Source organism: Wyeomyia smithii, chromosome 3 (genome assembly GCF_029784165.1).
Source record: "Wyeomyia smithii strain HCP4-BCI-WySm-NY-G18 chromosome 3, ASM2978416v1, whole genome shotgun sequence".
In the NCBI taxonomy this organism is placed as follows: Eukaryota; Metazoa; Arthropoda; class Insecta; order Diptera; family Culicidae; genus Wyeomyia; species Wyeomyia smithii.
This window is the reverse complement of record NC_073696.1, coordinates 118556188-118572276: the sequence shown is the minus strand read 5'-3', so window position 1 is coordinate 118572276 and position 16089 is coordinate 118556188. Positions and strand designations below refer to the sequence as shown.

Here is a 16089-nt window from a genome sequence, read left to right as displayed (position 1 = left end):
ATAATGTGTCACAAAATATCAAAAAATTGGTCGCAGTGACGAAAATACCCAACACGGGAAAAAATCAATGACTCCCGGTAACCGCAAGTCAGCCCCAAGAAAACAGCTTCGAAAGATATTTTATTCACGCTCAGTTATTACTTAATTAAGATGAATTATTTTGATAATATTCATGCTAAAATAAAGTTTGCATACCAACCTGCACTAATTACGTTGCAAAAACCACTGAAATCATTGATTTCATGATAAAAACCTTGAGTGTGACTGACTTGCCGTTACATTCTACACCGAAGAGAAAAGTAACCGCGAGTCAGTCACATTGTCATGTTGATGCTATAGTACGTGTTGACGTGTTGTTATTCGTTGCCGTGAACAACCATCAATCCTTCGGAGTTCGGAAGTTTATGTCAATGAGAACAGTTTAAAAAATGTCGGCGTTGGAAAATCTCATGATGTACGGAACCGATAAAAGCTCAACCGGGGAGGATTCGGATGAAGAAACTGAAGCCGGAAGGGACACCAGTTGGTTCATCCGACAACAAATGTCAAGATGATCAAAATCCATTTTAGGATCGAGCATCATCTTTAGAGATATCTTGGAACGATTCCCTGGATTCTGATGGAAGTGTTATCGATACCGTAAACTGGGGTGACTTTGATCACTTTTTTGATTGTATCTCAAATATTTTCAGAATATACTGAAAACAATATTCTTTGATATTTTTAAAATAAGTACTGGCATGCATTGAAAAAGATTCAGTCACTACTTCAAAAGTTTAGCAAAAATTTTGCTGTTTTTAAATATGCTCTAAAAATTTTACACCAATAATCATTCCGGGGTGACTTTGATCACTTCATTGTTTTGCTGAATTTGGAGTAACACTTTGCTAATTTCACTAAATTGAACAGCCTTAAACGACTTAAACGAGTTATAAATATGGAAAGCAATTTGGGGGCCATTCACATTCTACGTGAACAGTTTATAATGGCGAATGTCCAAGATTCATGAAAAATTTTTAGAATATATATGAATGATTATTCACTGAGACAGAAGGTGGTCTAAAGTCAAAAACTAGTCCACGAGGAATATGACTTATGAAATTGTCCAAATTTGCATGTTACTTCACGTCTTGGATTTTTGTTAAGAAGAAATATGTAATACGCTGTGGAGAAAAATTGGGTCTCAACATTGCCTTCGAGGAAAAACTTGCAAAAATAACAATAAAATGTATTGTTATAATATTTGTTCATCTTAAGAACTAATCTGGGAACAAAATAAAAACACTTTACGTATTGCAACTTGTTGTTTTGAATCTGCTTGAACCGATTGTTTGTATGCAACAAAAATCGCCAAGAATACACTTCATTTTCAAATAAAATTTAGCATGAAAAACACTCTTTAAATAGCTGGAAATGCATGAATAGTAGCAATGCGAACATATATCCACACAATCAGTGAAGATTACGACAAATCCCAAGCAATACGAGCGCTTTTTTACCACATTTTCAGAAAAGAGGTATAGTGATCAAAGTCACCCCGGTGATCAAAGTCACCCCAGTTTACGGTACTGAAGATTTTCCAGATAGATCCACGAAGAAGCGAACCAAGAAGAAATATGGACTTGCATTCGTATTAGCAGGAAATTGCTGCACATGAATTTATCACGAATTCAAACTAAAAAATAATCTCAGTAACTGATAATTCCTACTAGATAACTTATTTTTATATAAAAGGTCATATCAAACTTCTTTTGTTTACTCCCCATCCATTTTATTGTATTATGTATGTTCTTTTGGGAATTGGGACTGACTTTCGGTTGTTTTTCCTCTGGGACTGACTTGCGGTTACTTTTCACAATTCGATTTGGTATTAATTTCCACTTTTATTGAAGAATCCACTATTTTTTACCGGTACATCTGAAAATACACTCAAAGATAGGCAAAAATCCGATGCTAACTCAAAATTGACAAAATTACAGATGGTACTGACCTGCGGTTACCGACAGTAAACTCGGAATAAATTCTAGTTTATTGGAAACATATAAATCTAAAATAAAAAACAAGATGTAAAAAGTTCTACGCGTTGCAAGAATGCACATTTTCACACACATTCCTAAAATCCGGAATATTTCTCAAAATTTTCAGATGCTAATAGTTCTCAAACAACTGTACCGATTTCAATAATTCATATACCGTTGGATAGCTAAAATATACAAGATTTGTATAACAAGATATTCTACTTACCATTTCTTTATTTCTTCGCGAAAGTTAAGGAGAAGTTCCAAGGTTGAATGTCCAAATAAATTTTTCCTAACGCAGACTTTAAAAATATAGACGAAATGGTTTCAAGCATTCAGTCATTGGCTAGCAATGCCAGCCAATTGGCATTGCATTCTTCACCCGACGTAAGCGACTTGGGTAGGAATCAGAGATGCTTCCACGTGATTGATTCTTTCACAATCACCCAATCCATACTGAGCGACGCTATAATAGGTCTATGTACTGGGAGTGAAGCTCATTCAGGGACGAATGACCGTTTGGGGTTAAGGTCCCTTCAAGAGAAATCAATCAAGAGAAGCTCACTCCCTGGTTGACCGTCAAGGCGAACAGTTTGGTTCCTTTCGATCTGAGTAGAACCCCACCAGTGGTACTTTAGTTCAGATATCGTTGTTGGAATACAACCCGGAACTGGACGTGATCGGCACTGGGGACCATTGAAAGCGATTGGAAGGGGCCATTGGAAGACTAGGAAGCCGTTTGGATGCTGCCGATAGTCATTTGTGTAGGTATGGTGGGTGATATAAAGTGCGTGTGTGTATAGTGCGCGGATGTGTGTATAGCATATGTGTGTGAGTAGCGTGTGTGTATGTATGTGTGAGTACCGTGTGTGTGTATGTGTGTGTGAGTAGCGTTTGTATGTGTGTGAATAGCACGTGTGTGTATGTGTGTATGAGTAGCGTGTGTGTATGTGGGTGTGTGTGGTGTGTGTGTGTGTGTGTGTGTGTGTGTGTGTGTAGCATGTGTATGTGAGAGAGAAGCGTGTGTGTGTGAGCGAGAGAGAGAGAGAGTAGTGTGTGTGTGTGAGTTTCGTGTGAATGTGTGTGTATGAGTTGCGTGTGTGTGTGTGAGTTTCGTGTGTGTGTGTGAGTTTCGTGTGTGTGAGTTTCGTGTGTGTGTGTGTATGTGTGTGTGTGTGTGTGTGTGTGTGTGTGTGTGTGTGTGTGTGTGTGTGTGAGTAGCATGTGTGTTTGTGTATGTGTGTGTAAAAAGCCTATGTGAATGTGTGTAAAGCGCAGTAAGTATAACGTGTGTATGTATAGCGTGTGTATGCATAGCGTGTGTGTAAAAAATGTATTCTCCGGAGTAAATATATGTATATATATATATATATATATATATATATATATATATATATATATATATATATATATATATATATATATATATATATATATATATATATATATATATATATATATATATATATATATATATATATATATATATATATATATATATATATATATATATATATATATATATATATATATATATATATATATATATATATATATATATATATATATATATATATATATACAGGTCGGACTCGATTATCCGGAAACTCGATTATCCGGAATTCGATTATCCGGAATTTTATTTTTTGGTGTTCTTTTTTAATGTTGATTTCGAAATTTTGCCTTTACCATCCCTTCTGGTATATTTGTTACCATTTAGGTCACTTCCGGCATGTTTGGGACAAGTTCGAATTGAGTGAAAATAATCAATGTCCAATTTATTTTATTTGCTTCTTAAGATTTTACCCCCTTTCGCCTCAGAAGTAACTTCGGGTTACGCCACTGCATCATACAAGTAAAATAAAAAAAAGAAATATTTATTTTATGTTCGTTAATCGCAAAATTTCAGTATTTTTTGTGTGATTCGATTATCCGGAAAACTCGATTATCCGGAATGAAATTTTTTTTGATGTTCCAGATAATCGAGTCCGACCTGTATATATATATATGGCATTTGTTTAATGGTTTAATTGTTATTTGTACACTTTAATTGCTCTTCCAATAATAGTGACTATAATTTTACAGTACTTATTTTCAGCTCTGAGCCTGTTTTACGTCTATTTGTAAAATGGGACTGACCAAAAATTATATTTTTTCATCAATTCAGCAACAAACATAGCTTTTTCTAGCGGTTTTTGAGAGCACCAGGTATGTGAAATAGTTTTTGAGGTTTATTTCAGAAGAGATGAGAAATTACATGGGACTGTTATGCATTTACGGGCAGTTTATGTGGGGATTGGTTTTTGTATGGTATGGTTTATAACAGGTGAATATGGTTTTTTGTGATATTTTCATGGCTTGTTTTGTATGATATTTGTACGTTATTGGTATAAATGTGCATGATACGTGTGTTTGTATGGTATAGTGTATGGTACTCGTATGGTATGTGTTGTATTGTATGACTATGGCAGAACTAAATCTTTACACCCACCATAGTCCCACGTCAAGCCTTCGTTTGTGCACTTAGGCACATGCCCTTTAACTTAACTGTGAATTGTGTACGGGTCTTTCAGATAGGTCTTTTTTCCAATGTATGCCTGAAGGGCACTGGGTACTGAAATGCCACTGCGACAGTCTTACTGATTGTCTTTTGTGGCTGGCCCCGATTGCTGTGCACAGGTTACGGATTGCTCGTACTCATTGATGGAGTAGAACTATTTTGTTGTAAACCTGTACCCCAATTAAGTACAACATAGTTGATGAAACTAATGACCTGCTTGGGATTAGAGCTCCATACTTGGTATGGAGTTAAAAGGAAACTTCCTAAGAAGTTGTACCTAGAGGAAGCAAAAGCTCCGCAAGAGCAAAGTAAATGCTCTGAACTCTCTGGTTCAGATTTGCAGAATCGGCAGGTGTCGTTCAACACTACACCTATTTTCTTTAAATGATAAAAAGCGGGACAGTTTCCGGTAAGGAGTCCCGTGATTATCCGTAGTTTGTTACGATTTAGACTAAGTAACTTTCTGGCGGTTCCGGGGTTCGGATAGATTAACTTTTTAGCTTGTCTACAACCCTGTACCTGTTGCCATTGGGATGCTATTTCTAGCCTTTCCCAGGTTAGCGGTTCGCTTTTGATAGCGGAATTTGACATACCCAGAAACGGCTACCCTCGTCTCCGCAATGTCCGGGCACACAAAACAGAAAAACTGAATTCTGCCGGGAGAGTTCCCGTAGAGTTTCAATGCATTCTCAAACAAGTTTGGAAGCGCATTCGACGGACTTAAGCGCTAGTAGTGCTGCTTGACTATCCGAGAATATACCGATTTTCGTATGCCTGTAGTTGTGTTGCAGACATATTTTTGCGCAGATATATATGGCATATACCTCTGCTTGAAAAACGGTGGGCCATTTGCCCACCGAAAATGTTTTCCTGATACCGGGTCCGTATATACCGGATCCCGTTAGGGATCCCATTTTCGAGCCATCCGTATAAAAACTGACGATGCCAGGTAGAAGATTAGGGCCTGCATTGTTCCACATAGAGCGGTTTGTTTCCATCACTCTATACGGAATATCCATGTTGGTCCTATCGTCCATCCAGTCGGAGACTGTATTTAATAGCGGAGTTAGTTTGAACTCTCTAAGTATGCGAAGGTGGCCGATTTGGCCCCCCTCGAGTATAGTTATCCTCCTTTGCAACCTTAGAGCGCCAAGCTCTGCTTCCTTTTTCACCTGAAGATGTAGAGGCAGTAGGCAGAGCATTGCTTCCATGGCTGCAGTTGGAGTTGTTCGCATAGCGCTGGTAACCGAAAGACATGCAAGTCTTTGAACTTTTTTGAGTTTGGCTTGCGCAGTCTTTTCGTTCACCTTGGGCCACCACACAAGGGCAGCATAGGTGATTCTTGGTCGGGCAATGGTCTTGACTTGTGCCAAGTCTGGTTTCAGTCCCCAGGTCTTACCGAACAGAGTTCTGCAAGCCCAGATCGCCGAGATCACTTTCTTAGCTGCATGATACAGTTGTGCAGACCAATTCAGTTTCTTATCCAGAATAATTCCGAGGTATTTGACTTCATTGCTGAAGCCCAGTCTGACTTCATTCAGTGTTGGAGGAGTGATGGAGATCTTCCTTCGTCTACTGAATGGAATTAGGACTGTTTTTAAGGGGTTTATGTTTAGACCCTGTAGACACCATAACGTGGTGGCATCCAGAACCGCTTTCATTCGGCTCGACAGAGTTGCGTCATCTTTACCTCTGACGATGAGGACGATGTCATCAGCGTATCCAATGACCTCGTATCCAAGCTGTGAATGCTTATTGAGAAGTGCGTCGACAACTAGTGACCATAACAAGGGCGAGAGAACTCCTCCTTGCGGGCATCCCTTAATCACTGACATTGTTACAGACGAATCTCCCAAGGTTGCTGTGATCACTCTGCTAGAGAGCATTGCGTGTATCCAGCTCCTTGAAGTGTGGTCGATTCCCTTATTGGAGAGAGCCGTATTAATTGATGCAAAGGACGTGTTATCGAAGGCCCCTTCAATATCAAGAAAGGCACAAAGCGCCGTCTCCTGATAACTCAGGGACTTTTCAATCAACGTCACTAAGATGTGAAGAGCAGTTTCTGTTGACTTGCCGCTTTGATAGGCATGTTGGTTCCTATTCAGCGGGGAGTCTTTAAGAAACTCATCACGGATATATTTATCCATTATTTTCTCCGTCAACTTGAAGAGTGATAAAGTCAGACTTGTGGGTCTGAAAGTCTTAGGTTAACTTTGGGGATAAACACTACCTTCACCTTCAGCCAGTTATCCGGAATATGGCCCAGGAGATGGGTCATACTGTTGGCTTTATTGATTATCGTATTTAAATGATTAATAAATGTTAACTCAGAATCCAAATCACACCTAAATTCAAAAAGAAAATAGCAAAACTATGCACTATCAGATAGTTGCAACATAAGTATTTCACTATTTCCGAACTAAAAACGTTCAGCTATAGGTATAGAACGGTGTATCACAGTATACTTTTAAGTTTCGTTGAGAGGTGAAAATCGTCACATAAACACGACGTAAACAAACGCAGTCAATGCTAACTTGTTTAAAATATTCCTCTCTGCAAGCACTTGTTTTCAAATTATAAAACTGTTTGAGCAAACTTTAACAATACATATTGCCAATTCTTATTAATTATTAATTTCCTGGAGAAGATCAATATTCCTCTAGTCAGTTTAACTATGAGAAGGACTTATTTTATCAAGAGGAAGAAGTCTTATCGTCCATTAACTAAAAATATGACGATAGATTTCAATAGATACAACTGATGTTTTCGTTTCATTCAAATGGTGAATTCTGCTTATGTTTTTAATAAAGTCTTAAGACGTGTATTGTGATGTTATCTCTAGGCTATAAAGTTCGCAATTCAAAACGTTCGGAAATCGGGTTGAGTGTTTTCAAGAGTATAAATATCTTTCTATTCGTGTTAGAGAAGGCAAATGTATTCAATTGAGTATAGGTCGAAAGAAAAGCAAAGCATTCGGGTGCTACATTCCGATTTGGAACTTGATCTTCTGTTTTTTATATACAGACTTCGCAGCCAGCTTTTTAGAGTACAGGACAATTGCGCTATGACTGACACTAACAGTCTCTCCCGAACCTAGACTCGAACTTACGACAACTGGCTTCTTGGGCCAGCATCGTACCTCAAGATCAGACATTGTCGAGGTATATGTCGATGGCAAAGGTGATTCAAAGGCGGATTCCTGGTTTCGAGAAACTACTTTCATAATTTTGAACTTCGAAAAGTATCTGCAGCCCTTTAGAATAACAGAGTTTCACAGAACACACTAAACACTCAGCTTTCTGTATTCAGTAATTTGCCTTACTTATTTTGTAATTTGACAAACTAGGTCCGATACTGAATGTGAAAACGTATTTTGTATCTTTTTGAGCCTGCCTCAACTCATTGATCATTTCTCCGTTCCCGAATGTCGCGTTACTTGTACTCAGTGTTACATTTCATTAAAATAGCGTATCCAACAAACAGCAGCAGCGTTGGCGTGCCCATGGGAGAAATACTTGGCATATTGATAAGGAGCACTGTGTGTGACGATGGAAGAAGGAAAGGGCAACTCGAAAAACAAAATACTTTCCATTCCACTGATTTCATTCGTCGTCTTGCTCTCTCCGCGAACAGATCATCATTTGGCCCTGGTTGCAGGGCCTTTAATACATGATAATAAAAATACAAAAACACGCATTTCAAATTTATTGTTTAAAAGCCCGCGGGATCTACTAGTTGTATGGTTACCCATTTGTAAACAAAGGTGTTCATGTTCTGTTGTACTTCGGTTGGTGTGAAATACCTAGTTTCCCTTCACGGGCTAGCATCGGCGTTAAGTGTAGGTAGTGCATTATAACGGTGTAATGCGACATAAGGTACAACAAACCAGTTAACATAAAGAGTGATTGTTTGAACAGTTGTAAATATATTGCCGCTCGAAGTGGAGTGCATAATCCATCAGTGTTGGTGTGTGCATTTTTAGTTTGTTTAGTGTTATTCAGCATCGTACGGCAAGCGATTCTCTTCGGACGGGCAGAGCAAAGCCGCGTTCATCGGCCCATCCAAGTCTGCAGTCACGCTGCGTTCGTTCCCAAGCCAGCCAGACTGGCAGGTATGTAGGTGATAAGTGGAAAACCCATGAATTCAAAACAGAATAATGGCAATGCATCGTGGAGAAATTAGTCGGCATCGACAAATACGTTTGTCGCTTAGATCGTTCCACTGCAATCGAGAGTATTTAGCAAGATTGTTCAAGGAAAGTTTATAGATTAGGCAATTTGTGCCCTTTATTTAAATGCCCATTTTCCTTTCAATTCTATCATATTTAACATTTCACTAAAAACTTCCTTCAGTGCTTATGTGGACTGTCGATGATAGAATTGAAAGGAAGGTAAGAATTTAAATTGAAGTGTGTTAGATTCAGTCAATAGCTTGGGAAAGCTTATCAAATTTTAAAAATGGTAATAAGGTGCCGGCTCTATTATCGTCTGGTTTGTCCAATTATCGTGCAGGGAGTATATAAAGTCATAGAAGACCAATCTTTTTCAATAAGATGCTCTGCATTGTAAAGAACCATCATCAAGAAACTATTGCTCTTGAACACCATTTCCCCCTACGACAATAGGTAAAATCTGACGATAATAGAGCTGATACCCATTAATTTATGCAGTTTCTACAATAAACCATATCGAATTTCATTCAATTGAGTAAGGGGCCATCCACATACCACGTGGACAGATTTTTAACTATTTTGACTCCCCCCCCCATTTTAATTTTGTATGGACCGTGGACAAAAAGCTGTCCACGTGGTATGTGGATGGCCCCTAAGAACTCTATTCCATTCTAAACAAAAAGGTGAAAGGACCACTTAATTTTAGCCAATATGCTCCCTATTTTTACAGCATGAAAAACTAAAAACAAAAGTTTGAAAACATTCCGCTCTTCTAAACTCACACTTTGCGTGTTGTTGCTGGTGTGTCTCGTGCCGTGTTAAGAAGTTATCTACATTCTACCTACTCGATTTTGGGCTGTTCATTGCCAGGATCCCAAGCGTCTCTGCACTCGCGAGTCGCCTTCAATCTGATCGAACCATCGTGCACGCTGTGCTACTCTATTATTGTTGCTAGAATGATTGCTGGATAGAAGCCAATCAACCTGGTTGTCGTTCGGCATCCTTGAATAGCTTGATGCTTTTTGCTTGTCCGAAATTAGCCAGATACCTGAAAAAAGAGTGGTTTTCTCGGGTTTAATAATTTCCAAGATATATAAAATATGGACATTTATTCTCAATGTTATGCATAGTAAAATACCAAAAACTAGCTCGTGTAGCAAAATTTTCAATAATATGAGTTGCATGGAAACTCTGAGCAAGGTGAATCACTGATCAGCCTAAGTTTGATAGCATTATTACGAGTACCTACAGAGTACAAAATACAAATAAAACATCCTCCTGCAATCAGAGTAGGTACCGAGTTTTGGCCTCAAAACGCCAGTTTGCCTCAAATGGTTTCTCGTTTCCGACTGTTCCTCGCATTATTTTGGGTGACCTTTCCATTAATGATGGAATGCCAAATCAAGTCAAAACAGCACGGAACAAGTTTGTTGCTTCAGGTTCGTGTACATTTTGTTGATTGACAGTTGTTTAAACCACCGGTTAAGAGAGCCTTCCAAATCAAATGTTTTTTGGCGAAATCTGACAACTTCATAAGATTGTAACCTCTTCCTTACAGATTGTCATCCAGCCTCTCAGAGACAATGTATTCGAAACCATATACTTTGCATCCGCATCATGCATCTCGAGATATTAAGCGGATGTTGAACGTTCCTATTTGAACATCTCACTATTATATCCTGTGCTCATTCAATGTCGAAGCTGTTGTACTGAAGTAGTCATACTGGGTACAATAATAATAGCGCGCACGACATCGACATCACGGTGAATTGGCCACTAGGAGAGTAAACTAGAATGTGGTTGAGCTAACTAGAACGTTTTGGCTAAGACACCTACTAAATATGTCATGTTTTTCTTATTTCAAGGATAATTAAATTTTTTAATCATACTGGTCAACTGACCAGATAACAGAAAAAAACGTTGATTAAACTAGCCGCTACGCTGGTTGTTACTTTCAACGCATATATTTGGAGGAACATAAAAAACTCAGAGATTGTGAAGAATTTAAGAAATTCAGACATATATATGACCAAAGTTATCGTGAATTCGTGCCTCTCACCAATCGACTATTATGTGGCATTTTCCTGTTCAAGATTTTTACGTTTGTAACCAGTTTTGCTAATTATTCGCTCACAAATTAAAATTTTTAAATTACTTGCTTGTGACGAATTTCGCGCCAATCCCGATCAACAAGGCAAAACAAAGCTGTAAAAGAAGCTGTTAGTTAGTTTTGCAAAAAATCTTTCAGGTTGTGTATTCAATTTGATCCCGTTAGGTGTTAAAAAAGCAGAAAATATAACAAAAATTATAAAAATAAGATAGCAAACAAAACAGGTTGATAACAAACATTGTCAGTAACAACACGCTTTGATAGAGACGAAATATTTGAAAGATCTGGTTCAAAACAACTTCGTTTCAGAAGAACTTTGTTATCAAAAGCCTATGGAAAAATACAAAATCGTGTCAAATTATGTTTTTTTGTATCTCGTATAGATAGAACATTGAAATTATTTTATTATGCTCTTCTGATCGGGACTGGACCAAATAATGGCAGCAATCTTTTCGAAATCAATAAAACATTGTGTGTGTGCATTACTGATCTAAGCAAATTTCAATATGGGTCATTCCATACGAAGTGACCACGAAAAAGCACAAACTTGGACACGACCATCACAGATTCTGCTCAAAGTTGGGAGAATTATTCATCTACTGTCACTTTGGAAAAATCCCAAATTTGGTGTCGTTTGGAATACCCCCAGCTCTGTGGGACCCCCCTGTTTATTGCAAAGCCACGCATTTTTTGTTACAAATCTCTTTTTTCTTTTCCTTACAATTCATAGACGTAAGATGTCCGAAAAATACTGATAGATAATTTTTGGAGAAAATAAACCGAGGAATCCAGAAAAAACATAAGTTTCGACCGGAAGTGTTGCCAGATAAATTATTATTTCGTATTTGAAAACAAACTTTACATTTTTTGGCAAATGCAGCCATTTTGATTTTAAATTTCATAATCTTGTCGTGTTCCTTGGAAAATTTCACATAAGAAACAACTATCATCCCGAGGTAATATGAGCCAATCACGAGATATAACATTTTTACGAAAAAAGTTGTAAACTTCGTAAATGAGCAATTCTCGCTGAAACCGTCCCACTGGTGACATGAGGTCGTTAAAAACGATATTTTTGTGTTTGAATGATTGAAAATAGTGAAAAAATGAGAAAACCACTTTGGTTAGTTCATATTGATGGACCCCTCGAGCACAAATCGGTTAAACGGTTTTTACAAAACTTGATTTTTGAGCAATTCTTGATCTTTTTATTGATTTATTTCTCTTGATTTTGTGGTTGAACCCCCTGCAACCAAAACATCGTTTTCAAGAGGAATGATAGAGCTTTTATTTGAAGTAGAAAAATATTGGCCGCCATCTTGGATCTTGCCGCCATCTTGAATTTTATCAGAAAAACGTGTTTTTGAGCAAGTTCGCAACCACCGATTTTAAATTCGACATCACCATTGGAAAGCTGAGAAAAAATGCTTTAAGATACAATCGAAACATTAGATGAGCATTGAGGTTAGCTCGTCATTCTGGTCACTTTTCAAAATCGAGCTTCTAACAGTTTAACGCATGACGCGCGGCCAATATCAAATCAACGTAATATGCTGAGCCTGTGGCGTGCGTATGATGTGGACAGTCAGTACTCCTAGTTCACAGGTAGTAAGTGCACCCACGCACCGTAAATTTTGAATAGCCTTTAATCAATTGGCTGAATTTCGTTAGGTAGCAAACGTACCCTTTTCGTCGATAAGCATTAGCTAGGGATCAGAAAAGTGATGATTCTACTCTTACTTTATTTACGCTGACACACGCAAAGCTTCTCCAGATTAATCGGGATATACTTGATTCATACTATACCTTGGTTTACCATACCTAAGTTTATTGATAGTAGTTTAATGCATGACAACAACAGTACATAACAGTAGTAAAGACAACATCTAACATAATTTGTTTAAATACTAAACACGCGAAAACTATCCTCCTTCCGGGGAACCAAACTTTGTTTTAGCAGAAAAAACTTAGAGAAGCTTGATCACAAATTACGTTACACTCAAGGAGGAGCGAGGGAGTGATAAAATAAATTGTTTATTTGAGAATGTAATGAATGCAGTAAAAAGGAGCAAAGATACGATTTTTTGCTTTACGTAATTTGTGAACAGACCCAAAGTCACAGAGCCATCCACATTCCACGTGGACAACTTTAAGGAGGGAAAGGGGTGTGATGTCCACGGTCCATACAAAATTTTGAGAATTTATATGAGCAGTTGTGGGGGAGGGGAAGGGTGGGGGGCTAACAAAATCCTTAAAAATCTGTCCAAGTGGAACATGGATGGCCCCTTATATACACTACACACAGACACACACCACAGGCTCAGCATATTGCGTTGATTTGATATTGGCCGCGCGTCATGCGTTAAACTGTTTGAAGCTCGATTTTGAAAAGTGACCGAAATGACAAGCTATCCTCATTGCTCACCTAATGTTTTGAATGTATCTTAAAGCATTTTTTCTCAGCTTTTCAATGGTGTCAAATTTAATGTCAAATTTAAAATCGGTGGTTGCGAACTTGCTCAAAAACACGTTTTTCTGATGAAATTCGAGATGGCGGTGAGATCCAAGATGGCGGCCAATTTTTTTCTGCTTCAAATGAAAGCTCTATCATTCCTCTTGAAAACGATGTGTTGGTTGCAGGGGGTTCAACGACAAATTCAAGAGAAATAAATCAATAAAAAGATCAAGAATTGCTCAAAAACCAATTTTTGTAAAAACCGTTTAACCGATTTGTGCCCGAGGGGTCCATCAATATGAACTAAACAAAGTGTTTTTCTCATTTTTTCACTACTTTCAATCATTTAGACACAAAAATATCCTTTTTGAAAGACCTCATGTAACCAGTAGAACGGTTTCAGCGAGAATTGCTCAAATATTTTTTTTTTACAATTTATAGACGTAAGACACCCGAAAGATAGTGATAGGTGAATTTTTAAGGAAACAAACCAAGGAATCCAGATTAAATATTATTTTTGACCGGAAGTGTTGCCAGATAGATTATTTTTGTATTTTAAAATTAATTTACATTTTTCGGCAAATGCAGCCATTTTTATTTTAAATTTGATAATTTCATCGTGTTCCTTGGAAAATTATACATAAGAAACAACTATCATCCCGAGGTAATATGAGCCAATTACGAGATATAGCATTTTTACTAAAATAGTTCTGAATTTTGTAATTGTCAGGGGATTAACTTTATCGATATCTGCAGAGAATCTAATTTTTTATTAAAAATAAATTGGAACTTTTTAGATAAGAATTAAATTACCTTTTCAATCTGTTTAATAAACTAATAACCTAATAGTCATCTGAATATTTGTCCGATTCTGGTTAATCATAAAATTCACCGGTAACGAATCATCAAACTTTCCAGTGTGAAGCACCGCAAGCGACGAACTCATCTTTCGCTTTCATCCGAAAAAAAGCTCAGCCAAGTCAGACGTTCCGCCAACCGTGCGCTTCCTTCAGCTGTGGTTTGTGTGGTTCATGGCTGGTGAATGCATCGGTTTGCAATTAACGATCGAAATTCCGTCCAATCACTTCTGATACGAAGCACCTAGCTAACCTCGGATGCAGTCATATTTTCACGAACTCTCAACATAGCTTGAGTTGCCAACTGTTTTCAATGACTGCGACTAGAGCGCGCCACGCCGCCAGTCGACGAAACCTGTTTCTCTCCCTGGCGAAACCCGTTCGATCGGACTGAATTTGAGATTTAAATTTAAGTCGGCTGTCATCATATGGATGGCCAAGCTATGTCTGCGGTAGGGTTTGCTGGTGTCTATCGAGCCGCAGTAATAGTGTTATAGTTCGTCCGAAATGCAACGTTCGATTTTCGCTTTCGAATGAACAAATTCTGATTCCAACATAATAGTTTGAGTAAAATTGCTTTTTTGTTGATTTGATACCAAAATAATTAAAGTAAATTTTTCAGATGAATATTTTATTTCACGTAGAAACATATCGGCCTTAAAACAGTTTCATGTTAATTTTACTACCAAAAATGATAAATTATGTACAATCGTTAAACAATTGAGAGTAATAGATACAGAGCTAGGTCATGGGCAAACAACGTTTGGGGCGATGCATGATAGATACGCATTGTGACTATAGAACGCGTGGTCTAAATGGTTGCGTTTGTGCTGTACACTGAATAATTAATGTGCCCAGCCTATCTTGAACTTGAAAAGTTTTTTTTTAATGGGGTCGTTGAATAGAACAGTATGTTGCAAGAATAGCTATTTATTATTAGCTATTTTCCGTTTGTTCTATATTTGTAGCATACACCAAAGCAAAGTATATTAAATTAGATCATGAAAATGCATGCAGTGTACTTCTAAAAAAACTAAACTACTTAATTGGCATCGGTATTCCGATTCGATAACTTAAGGCTAAGTTGTGTATTTTTTAGTTGTTAGTTGTTTGAGCTTCAGTAGAGTATTACTAGTACTGTATTGCGAGTACTGTATTACTCACATTTTCAAAACAATTTCATAGAAAGTGCTAATGATCTAAAAAAAATACAACTGAATGACTCAACTGAAAGAACGACTGAAAGTGGTAAGTCACTGTGCATCATTAAATGACCCAATTTTAGACCAACCACGGTGCCGACCACGTTCTTACAGTCATGTGGGGATATCGCCGGTTTCGTGCAACACCCGCACAACTCAAAATGTTTTCATGTTGAAATTTTGATGTCAAACAATGCCAAAAGCGGTTATGTTTTATCTCACAAAGACTCGTTTCAAAATTCACACAAAATCCAGAGTTAAAAGTATGTGTGTGTTTTTAATTCAAGTTGAAAACATTTTTCTAAAACCTGTAGGAAATAAATTTTAAGTGGTATAACTTGCATAACTACATAATAGATTCAAACAGGTTGGAGCGATTTTCCTTCCAATTGGTCTTGTGATGATAAAACACAGAACTAGTGAAGAGAACAGTTTCACTTGTTATGGAAAAAGTTGTAGTTGATGCCAATTCAATTGTAGACGGATTTCTAATAGAAAAAAATATGAAGGGCCATTAGGAAATAGAACTGAATAAAATCCAGCCGAGCAATCGTTGAACAATTTTTTTCTACTGGAATTGTTTAGAGCAGTATTCCAAGAACGACGGTTTTGTTTCAAGACCTCCGATAGTCAAAAATTTGTGAGTTTCTCTCGCTTGACATGATTCTGTCGCTCACCAGTGCATTGAAAAGACAAATAAACCCTAACTATAAATA

General features: G+C 37.5%; 1 protein-coding gene across 1 annotated transcript in view; it reads left to right on the top strand.

The window, feature by feature from the left end:
* The first annotated feature begins 8203 nt into the window (after nt 1-8203).
* Nucleotides 8204-16089, top strand: part of LOC129731381 (protein yellow) — a 54361-nt gene continuing 46475 nt past the window's right edge. Inside the window, exon 1 of the mRNA XM_055691351.1 lies at nt 8204-8689. The gene's annotated coding sequence lies outside the window, so the exon portion shown is untranslated. The remainder of the gene's footprint in view (nt 8690-16089) is intronic.